Here is a 10,969-nt window from a genome sequence, read left to right as displayed (position 1 = left end):
CAACAGCCTATCCTGAGAGAGACACTTTGTTATTCTTACAGAGACTCATCCTGGTATTCTTTGACACTCCCCATGACATTAAAGAGGTCCAAGGAAAGCCCCTTGACATATATCAATTCTTGGTTCTCTGACAAACTAATGATCAGAAATTGTTGATTCTGAGTCAGCCATTTAGGAAGACTGAGGCTCTAAATCATACGTCCTAGTCCTGGAAGGACTAGCTCAAGCCAACCTCCTCCCGGAAGCTCCCCTAGCCCTGCCCAGTACTCACTTGACCTCCTCCAGGACCTTTCCATTCGTCTTGTTCTCCAACGTGATAGAAGGCTGGCCTCATTCTGCCTTGCTCTGGTCTCTCCATGTATATGATTCTCCCTCTGAAATAGACTGAGCAGCCTGGACAACATGCCTGCTTCCAAACCCATTAGACTCTGAAGGGAGCAGTTGTTGTGGCAACCTTAGGAGGAGCACTGGTGTCCGTTTCCTTTGATTCTCGGGGTTTGAAGATGGCTGCACTGTCAGCACCGAACGTTGTGCTAAAAAGCACCACCAAGGTGTCTCTAAATGAGCACTTTACTAGTATGCTGAAGAACAAACAGCCATGCCAGTGAATATTTGGTCTGGGATGCAGCAGCAGCAGCTAGCCAGTGCCAGAAACAGAAGACTGGTCCAGCAGGTGGAGAAGGAACGCTCTGTCCAGGCAGCATTAAAACTTAAGCAGAGCTTAAAGCAGCGCCAGGGTGAGAGGACCATCGAGGCACAGTTAGATCGACCCATAGGTGCTCTGGTCAGGGGAGCAGTTGGAGGAAGTGCCCTGCCCATGATCCAGAGAGGCTTACCCAGAGGAGTACTACATGGGGGATGTGCCACCAGAACCCTGCTTAGGGTTGGGATGATGCTCTGAGGTCAAAACCTACTCCGAGGTGGACAACTCGTAGCTTCCCGAATAGGCTTAAGAAGAGGTGGTGTTCAAGGTCGTGGAGGTCCTGGAAGAGAGGGCCTAGGGCGTGGAGTTATGGGTCGTCAGAATTGGTGGTAGAAGTTAGGGTATGATAGGTCGGGGAAGAGAGGGTTTTGGAGGCAAAGGCCTACGTCGCGGCGAGGGAGGGGCGCCATCACTCGCCCCGCGTTGACCAAGGAGCAGCTGAACAACTATATTTGGATGCATACATGTCAAAATCTAAAGGACACCCGGAGGCTGAATTGGATGCCTACATGGCACAGACAGATCGTGAAACCAATGTCTGAAGCCTGCCTGCCTACCTGCTCACCGGTTAGACTCTTGTTAAAGTCACCGCATCTATACAACGACTTTGAAAAAAACATGAGAAAAAGCCTGATTGATGCTGGAAAGACCTGTCACAATAGGCTGTGGACTTACCTGCCACCAATAGGCGAATTAGTCCAATTCCGTCTCCATTTTGATACTGTGTTATATGAAACCCTATTTTCCTTTAATTTCGTTGTTTGTTTTGTTGTTTACCCAATCACCCAGACATCGGTTTGAACAGGAAGGCTTTGGCCTTGAGACTAGAAAAATTTTCCGGCCTCTGCCTGTCATATACTCTTGACATTTTAAAGTATTTCCTCTGTTGATTTTTATTATCCCAGAAGGAGCCTGTATTCTCACTATTGGGTGGTCTTTGGGATAGAACCCTGCATCTTTCTTTACAAGCTTCTTGTGAATAGCTGGAGCTAAAGGTGTGTGTGTGTGCGCTATGTTGATAGTGAAGGGAATAAACTAGAAATGTTGGTATCGCCTGGGCCACAGAATGGGTTACACATGGTGGCAACTTTGATTTGGTCAAAGTTGGTGTTGCCTACATGGAAAGCACATAGATGATAGCAGACAATAGCAGACAAGCTAAATAGGAATTTCCACCCTAAGACAAGGTTTTTAAGTTCTCCTTTTAGCTTTCTGTTGTACCCAAGAGGCTTCTGCACCTCTCTATAGAAGAAGCAGCCTTTGGTGTGGCACAAGTGGCAGAACAGACAAGGGTGGGAAACTGGTTCTAAACTGACTGCTGAGAAGGGCTCCTGTTCTGCCCATGCTGAAACGCAGTTACCTGTGTTTGTCCAGAAGCAGCCTGGGTCTAATCCACTTCACTGGCTTCACTGAGCCCTCTTGAAGGCTTAAGTTCAGCCATATTTTGTCAATTGCTCAGTTTCAGTGGAATCTTGTATTTCTGGTTCATTGTTACAAATTGTTCTTCCTCTCAAAAGAAGAAAAACATCCAAAGTTATACACCTAGAACAAGACAACACAAGTTCCGATGTGGAGAGAGGAGGAACATGGTTAAGGCGCATCCTACTCCATCACTCTTGCCCCCTTTCTAGGGGTGGTCTGGTCTCTTATCTCTGTTATCTCCTTTTGCTTCTCAGAGTAGACAGTTTTAATAATAATATCACCAGGCTGGAAAGATATCAAAGAAGGAATAGCTAATCCAAGAAGAAATTAGTAATGCTGTGATGAACAAGAATGAATTATAAAAACATGTGATTACACAGACAGATTTAAATTTATTATTGCTAGTGAGATAATATTCAGAATTCTATCCATATTATTATTTCACTCCCTGCCATTCCAGAGGGGCAAAGTTTTAAGGACAGAAAGATCAGTGATTGCCAGAGAGTGACACGAGGGGAGCTGATACAGGATAGAATATATAAAGAGTAAAGTACCAGTACTAGGAGGACAGAGGAGTCCTTTCTCTTGATTCTGGTCATGGCTATGAGATATCACATCTATGCTCAAATTCAGAACTCTAAACAGATAGAAGTAAATTTGACCCTATTTAAAAAAATCTAAGTTTAATTTTGAAAATTAAAAATATAACAAGTTTTGACTAGATAAAAGTCTCGTTTACTAAAGTGCTTGCTGTGCAAGCCCAGGAACCTAGTTTCCCACAGAACCTATGTGAGGAAAAGCTCCTTATGATGGTATGTGCTGGTTCCTGGAGTGGCAAAGCTAAGGTGATCCCTAGAGCTCAGGTGTGAGCCATGCTAGCCTAATCCATGAGCATGGGAAACCTTTCCATCTTCTGAGGTCTTCTTCAATTTTTTTCTTCAGAGGCTTGAAGTTCTTATCATACATATCTTTCACTTGCTTGGTTAAAGTCACACCGAGGTATTTTATATTATTTGGGACTATTATGAAGGGTGTAATTTCCCTAATTTCTTTCTCGGCTTATTTCTCTTTTGTGTAGAGGAAGGCTACTGATTTATTTGAGTTAATTTTATACTCAGCCACTTTGCTGAAGGTGTTTATCAGCTTTAGTAGTTCTCTGGTGGAACTTTTGGGATCACTTAAATATACTATCATGTCATCTGCAAATAGTGATATTTTGACTTCTTTTCCGATCTGTATCCCCTTGACCTCCTTTTGTTGTCTGATTGCTCTGGCTAGAACTTCAAGAACTATATTGAATAAGTAGGGAGAGAGTGGGCAGCCTTGTCTAGTCCCTGATTTTAGTGGGGTTGCTTCAAGTTTCTCTCCATTTAGTTTAATGTTAGCAACTGGTTTGCTGTATATGGCTTTTACTATGTTTAGGTATGGGCCTTGAATTCCTATTCTTTCCAGGACTTTTATCATGAAGGGGTGTTGAATTTTGTCAAATGCTTTCTCAGCATCTAATGAAATGATCATGTGGTTTTAATATTTCAGTTTGTTTATATAGTGGATTATGTTGATGGTTTTCCGTATATTAAACCATCCCTGTATCCCTGGAATGAAGCCTGCTTGATCATGACGGATGATTGTTTTGATGTGTTCTTGGATTCGGTTTGCAAGAATTTTATTGAGTATCTTTGCATCGATATTCATAAGGGAAATTGGTCTGAAGTTCTCTTTCTTTGTTGGGTCTTTGTGTGGTTTAGGTATAAGAGTAATTGTGGCTTCATAGAAGGTATTCGGTAGTGCTCCGTCTGTTTCAATTTTGTGGAATAGTTTGGATAGTATTGGTATGAGGTCTTCTGTGAAGGTTTGATAGAATTCTGCACTAAACCCGTCTGGACCTGGGCTCTTTTTGGTTGGGAGACCTTTAATGACTGCTTCTATTTCCTTAGGAGTTATGGGGTTGTTTAACTGGTTTATCTGTTCCTGATTTAACTTCGGTACCTGGTATCTGTCTAGGAAATTGTCCATTTCCTGCAGATTTTCAAGTTTTGTTGAATATAGGCCTTTGTAGTAGGATGTGATGATTTTTTGAATTTCCTCTGATTCTGTTGTGAGGTCTCCCTTTTCATTTCTGATTTTGTTAATTTGGACACACTCTCTGGGTCCTCTCGTTAGTCTGGCTAAGGGTTTATCTATCTTGTTGATTTTCTCAAAGGACCAGCTTTTGGTTCTGTTGATTCTTTCTATGGTCCTTTTTGTTTCTACTTGGTTGATTTCAGCTCTGAGTTTGATTATTTCCTGCCTTCTACTCCTCCTGGGTGTATTTGCTTCTTTTTGTTCTAGAGCTTTTAGGTGTGCTGTCAAGCTGCTGACATATGCTCTTTCCTGTTTCTTTCTGCAGGCACTCAGTGCTATGAGTTTTCCTCTTAGCACAGCTTTCATTGTGTCCCATAAGTTTGGGTATGTTGTACCTTCATTTTCATTAAATTCTAAAAAGTTTTTAATTTCTTTCTTTATTTCTTCTTTGACCAGGTTATCATTGAGTAGAGCATTGTTCAATTTCCAAGTATATGTGGGCATTCTTCCCTTATTGTTATTGAAGACCAGTATTAGGCCGTGGTGGTCTGATAGCACGCATGGGATTATTTCTATCTTTCTGTACCTGTTGAGGCCCATATTTTGACCAATTATATGGTCAATTTTGGAGAAAGTACCATGAGGAGCTGAGAAGAAGGTATATCCTTTTGCTTTAGGATAGAATGTTCTATAAATATCTGTTAAGTCCATTTGGTTCATGACTTCCCTTAGTCTGTCTATGCCTCTGTTTAATTTCTGTTTCCACGATCTGTCCATTGATGAGAGTGGGGCATTGAAATCTCCTACTATTATTGTGTGAGGTGCAATGTGTGCTTTGAGCTTTAGTAAGGTTTCTTTTATGTATATAGGTGCCCTTGTATTTGGAGCATAGATATTTAGGATTGAGAGTTCATCTTGGTGGATTTTTCCTTTGATGAATATGAAGTGTCCGTCCTTATCTTTTTTTGATGACTTTTGGTTGAAAATCAATTTTATTCAATATTAGAATGGCTACACCAGCTTGCTTCTTCAGACCATTTGCTTGGAAAGTTGTTTTCCAGCCTTTCACTCTGAGGTAGTGTCTGTCTTTGTCTCTGAGGTATGTTTCCTGTAGGCAGCAGAATGCAGGGTCCTCATTGCATATCCAGTTTGTTAATCTATGTCTTTTATTGGGTAGTTAATTGAGTCCATTGATGTTGCGAGATATTAAGGAATAGTGATTATTGCTTCCTGTTATATTCATATTTGGATGTGAGATTATGTTTGTGTGCTTTTCTTCTCTTTGTTTTGTTGCCAAGACGATAAGTTTCTTGCTCTTTTCAGCGTGTTGCTTGCCTCCTTGTATCGGGCTTTACCATTTATTACCCTTTGTAGGGCTGGATTTGTAGAAAGATATTGTGTAAATTTATTTTTGTCATGAAATATCTTGGTTTCTCCATCTATGTTAATTGAGAGTTTTGCAGGATACAGTAACCTGGGCTGGCGGTTGTGTTCTCTTAGGGTCTGTATGACATCTGTCCAGGATCTTCTGGCTTTCATAGTCTCTGGTGAGAAGTCTGGTGTGATTTTGATAGGCCTGCCTTTATATGTTACTTGACCTTTTTCCCTTACTGCTTTTAATATTCTTTGTTTTGTGCATTTGGTATTTTGACTGTTGTATGACGGGAGGAGTTTCTTTTCTGGTCAAATCTATTTGGAGTTCTGTAGGCTTCTTGTATGTCTATGGGTATCTCTTTTTTTAGGTTAGGGAAGTTTTCTTCTATGATTTTGTTGAAGATATTTACTGGTCCTTTGAGCTGGGAGTCTTCACTCTCTTCTATACCTATTATCCTTAGGTTTGATCTTCTCATTGAGTCCTGGATTTCCTGTATGTTTTGGACCAGTAACTTTTTCTATTTTACATTATCTTTGACAGTTGTATCAATGATTTCTATGGAATCTTCTGCTCCTGAGATTCTCTCTTCTATCTCTTGTATTCTGTTGGTGATGCTTGTATCTACGGCTCCTTGTCATTTCCTTTGGTTTTCTATATCCAGGGTTGTCTCCCTTTGTGCTTTCTTTATTGTTTCTATTTCCATTTTTAATTCACTAACCTGTTTGATTGTGTTTTCCTGTAATTCTTTCAGGGATTTTTGTGTTTCCCTTCTAAAGGCTTCTTCGTTTATTTGTGTTTTCCTGTATTTCTCTAAGGGAGGTTTTTTTTTTTTATGTCTTTCTTAAAGTCCTCCATCATCATGATCATATGGGATTTTAAATCTAGATCTTGCTTTTCTGGCGTGTTTGGATATTCAGTGTTTGCTTTGGTGGGAGAATTTGGGCTCCGATGATGCTGTGTAGTCTTGGTTTCTGTTGCTTGCGTTCCGGCCCTTGCCCCTTGCCATCACGTTGTCTCTGGTGTTCTCTTGTTCTCCTATTTCTGACAGTGGTTAGACAGTCCTATAGGCCTGTTTGTCAGCAGTGCTGTAGACCTATTTTCCTGTTTTCTTTCCGTCAGTTATGGTAACAGAGTGTTCTGCTTTCAGGAGTGTAGTCGTTCTTGTCTACTGGTCTTTAGGTGTTCCTGTGGGTGTGTGTCCTGAGTCTACCAGTGAGGTCAGAAAAGTTGGAGCAGAAAAGTTGGTCTTACCTCTAGTCTTGGGCCTGAAGTCACTCATCAGTGTTGGGTTTCAGCTCTGCAGCAACCAGAAGGGCCTGCCCCACCTTCTCTCGGGACCCTGTGCACAGGGGGCCAGATGGTGCTAGGTGTTTTCCTCTAGAGTCAGAAATGTGGACAGAGAGTTGTCTCTTCTGGCTTCCCAGTCATGTCTGCCCCTCTGAAGGTCTTGCTCTCCCTCCTATGGGATTTGGGTGCAGGTAGCTGTTTGACTGGGTCCCTTCAGATCTGAGTGGAGTCTGGACCGCAGCGTTCCTGCAGCTTGAGTACCCCTATCTTCCTGTTTCCAGAGGCCCTATACAGTTTCCTCTTGGGCCAGGGATGTGGGCAAGGGTGGGCAGTACTGGCGGTCTCTCCTGCCCTGCAATCTCAGGAGTGCCCTCTTGTCTGAGTGATGAGCTCTCTCTCCCACGGGGTTTTGGAGCCGGGATCAGAGAGGTGAGATACAAATTAATTAATGAAAAACTTGCAATACTCTTTGTACTTTATTATTTATTTTATTAGTAGTATATATTTTATTTGTGTGTGTGTGTGTGTGTGTGTGTGTGTGTGTGTGTATGTGTGAGTTAATATGGGTACACTTCCCACAGCTTACTGTTCTGACTAATTTAATGTTACCTGGACACAAACCAGTGTTACCAGTGAGGAGAAAGCCTCAACTGAGAAATACCTCTCCGTAAGATCACGCTGTAAATCGTAGAGCATTTCCTTAATTAGAGATTGTTGTGGGAGGGCTCATTCCATTATTGGGTGGGGCCACTTGTGGTCTGCTGGTTCTGGATTCTTTAGGAAATCCAGCTATGGAGCAAGCTACGGAGAGTGAGCCAGGAGGCAGCCCCCATCCATGGTCTTTGCATTGGCTCCTACCTTTAGGTTCCTGCCCTATTTCAGCCCCTGTTCTGTCTTCCTTCCATGAAGAACAGAGTGATATGGCAGTGTAAGCCAGATAAATTGTTTCCACCCCAACTTGCTTTTAGTAATGGTTTTTTCTCAGCAACAGAACCCTCACAAGCATACCTGTGGATGTCAGAGGACAACTTTCAGGCTTTGGCTCCCCTCTTCTTCTATGCTGAGACAAAGTCTCTCTTGTTTCTAGGATATACTATGTACTCCAGTGTAGACGTGTTTCTATTTCTGGTGGAAAAAAAATACAACATTCATAAGTTCTCATGGTTGGATTCATCTGACAGGAATAGCCAGTGTCTATCCATTGATCCATATACTCCCCAAGCTCTTTCAATCTTTTAAAAGCAAATACCTAATGTTCATAAAATAAACGCAGGATTCAATGAATAATGACAAAAGGCTGTCTCAGAATCAACAGGCAGATTAAACAGACAATGTTCAGGTTCCCTACAAACACTTAGGCACCCCATCCAATGGCAATGTTCTCTTTCCCCAACCACTATACTGGGTCTTATAATAAGCAAATATCTGTCTTTATTATCATCCAAGTATATGTCCATAGCCCCTTGCTTATTCTTGAACAGTTTGATGTCATAACCCACAGATAATGGCTGGTTAATACCACAAAGTTTGCTCCTCTGTTGCTCCAGCATATCTTGGATACAGGTCTCCATTGTAGACTGAAGAGTTTGTGGATGGGTTGGAGTTTAGCTTATGAGGGGGATGGTATGAGCAAAATACCTTCTAGTAGCATGAGCACAAGTCCCTAAGGGGTGAAAACACTAGGGAGGTACTAACTTATCCTCTCCATGTTCACTTCATCAATGGGGCTTTGCTGTCAGGTTACAGAGAACAATCAACTGTCTGCGATATGGTGGGTTGGTTGGAGGTTGCTATGGGACTCTCTTGGCCAACAACTTGAAGACACGCAACCCATTGCCAATTCTGAAATCTTCATTTGGTTATCTGAGATGTCCACTGTGGCTCTGTTTCTCATTTTGTATTTGTGTTTTGTGTGTGTGTGTGTGTGTGTGTGTATGTTTCTGTGTATGTGTGTGCATGTGTGTGTATGTTTCTGTGTGTATGTGTGTGTTTGTGTGTGTATGTGTGTATGTATGTGTGTGTTTGTCTGTGTATGTGTGTATATATCCTTTAGATCTCACTCACATATGTATAAATGTTAGAGTGCTTCTATTCTATTCCTTATAACCCATCAAATGCCTCTCATTTTAGCTGTCAGTCCCTGTATTTAGCTGTATTCCTTCCCTTGCCCTTACTTCTCTTTCTCTCCTCATTTGAACTTCCTGTTCCAAACTCTATCCCCCAGCCATCTATAACTATATATTCTATTTTCCCATTTAATGGAGATCTATCCCTCTTCTCTAGTCCCTTACTTTATCCATAACTTGTAGTTATAGAGATTGTAGAATTAACAGATAATATCCACATATACATGGATATATAGCATCTTTATAATTCTGGCTCCGGATTGCATTATTCAGGATGACTGTTTCTAGCTCTATACATTTATTTGTGAATTTCATGATTTCTTTTTCCTTCTTTTTTTTTTTTTTTTTGGTTCTTTTTTTCGGAGCTGGGGACCGAACCCAGGGCCTTGCGCTTCCTAGGCAAGCGCTCTACCACTGAGCTAAATCCCCAACCCCTTCTTTTTCCTTCTTAAACTGCTAATGGTCCATTGTATAAATGTATCGCATTTTTAATCCATTCATCTGCTGAGAGACACACTGGATATTTCCAACCTCTGACTATTATGAAGAGCATCAATGACCATGGTTGAGCTAGTGCCTCTGTAGCAGGATGAAACACCCTTTGCACATACGCACGAGAGAGGGATCTTGAGGTAGATGCACTCCCAGCTTCCTGAGGAAGAACCACATTGATCTCCACAGTGGCTATGCAAGTTTCCATCCCCATCAGCAGATATGTTCCCGTCTTCCACATCCTAGGCAACATGAGCTGTCACTAGTGTTATTGATCTCAGCCATTCTGAGAGATGGAATCACAAAGTAGTTAAGATTTACATTTCCATGATGTACAAGGACGATGAACATTTCTTTCAGTGTTTCTCAGCCATTTGGATTTCCTATAGTGAAACTTCTCTGTTTAGATATGTTCCCTATTTAAATTAAGTTATTTGCTCCCTCAATATCCTTTTTTTGGTTTTTAATGTATTTCTGATATTAACCATGTAGTGTATATATATTTAGAAATAATTTTTCTCAGTTTTTTTTTTTTTGGTTCTTTTTTTCAGAGCTGGGGACCGAACCCAGGGCCTTGCGCTTCCTAGGCAAGCGCTCTACCACTGAGCTAAATCCCCAACCCCAATTTTTTTCAGTTTTAGCTTGCTAGTTAAACTATTAATGGCAAATTAGACCATTCTCTATGGGCGGACACACAAAAAAAGACATATACGTTGCAGCAGTTAACAGGATTTATTAAAGTCACTTAATAAAAGATCCATATATAATAATACCTTGTTTATATCGATAATTTAGGTGAATATACTTTAAGGTATTCATAGTAATTCTTTGAGAATTTCATACAATGTCTTTTGATCATATTCCTCTCATACGCCCCCCCCCCAAATCTGCTCCTCCTTCTGTGACTCTCAACTTTGTATCTCTTCTTCATTATTTAATACTCCTAGGGACAGACCCTTGAAGAAAACTTTTCCTCCCTCCATCAGAAGCCATTACCTGTCCGTCGTGCATCTGTTCAGTAGTAGGGGCTCGTGGAACCTACTTATTCCATACTCGAGTGCTACTAACTTGACTGTGCAGGTGATCACCATTGCTATGAGGGCAGAAGACACCGTTTTCCTCTACTCTCCCTGACCTCGGGCTCCTAGAGTTTTTCTGCTCCATTTTCCTTTAAGGCCTTGTAGAAGGGATATAATAGAGATATCCCATTACTCATGGCTGAAATCAGTGGGGAAAAAAGTATAAAGGAATCAGTGAAATGAAAAGTTGTTTCTTTGAAAACTCTAACAAGATTGGCACACCTCCAGGCAAAGTTAGCCAAAAGAAAAAGAATAATAAAAATATCAAAGTTAAAGAGGCAAAGACATTAAAGACATTCAATCCTTTTATAATTTACATTCTGCCAACTGAAAAAAATCTTTCTTTAATTAATAAATTTCTATATCTTTATGATCTACCAAAATTAAATCAAGACAATGTGAATAATTTAGAGTCCCAGAC

General features: G+C 41.1%; 1 pseudogene; it reads left to right on the top strand.

Annotated features, from left to right (window-relative positions):
• Positions 1-503: 503 nt before the first annotated feature.
• Positions 504-1,245, top strand: LOC134478934 (chromatin target of PRMT1 protein-like; annotated as a pseudogene).
• The last annotated feature ends 9,724 nt before the right edge of the window (positions 1,246-10,969 follow it).

Source organism: Rattus norvegicus, chromosome 5 (genome assembly GCF_021556685.1).
Source record: "Rattus norvegicus strain SHRSP/BbbUtx chromosome 5, alternate assembly SHRSP_T2T, whole genome shotgun sequence".
Classification (NCBI taxonomy): Eukaryota; Metazoa; Chordata; class Mammalia; order Rodentia; family Muridae; genus Rattus; species Rattus norvegicus.
This window is presented reverse-complemented; position numbering and strand designations above follow the sequence as displayed.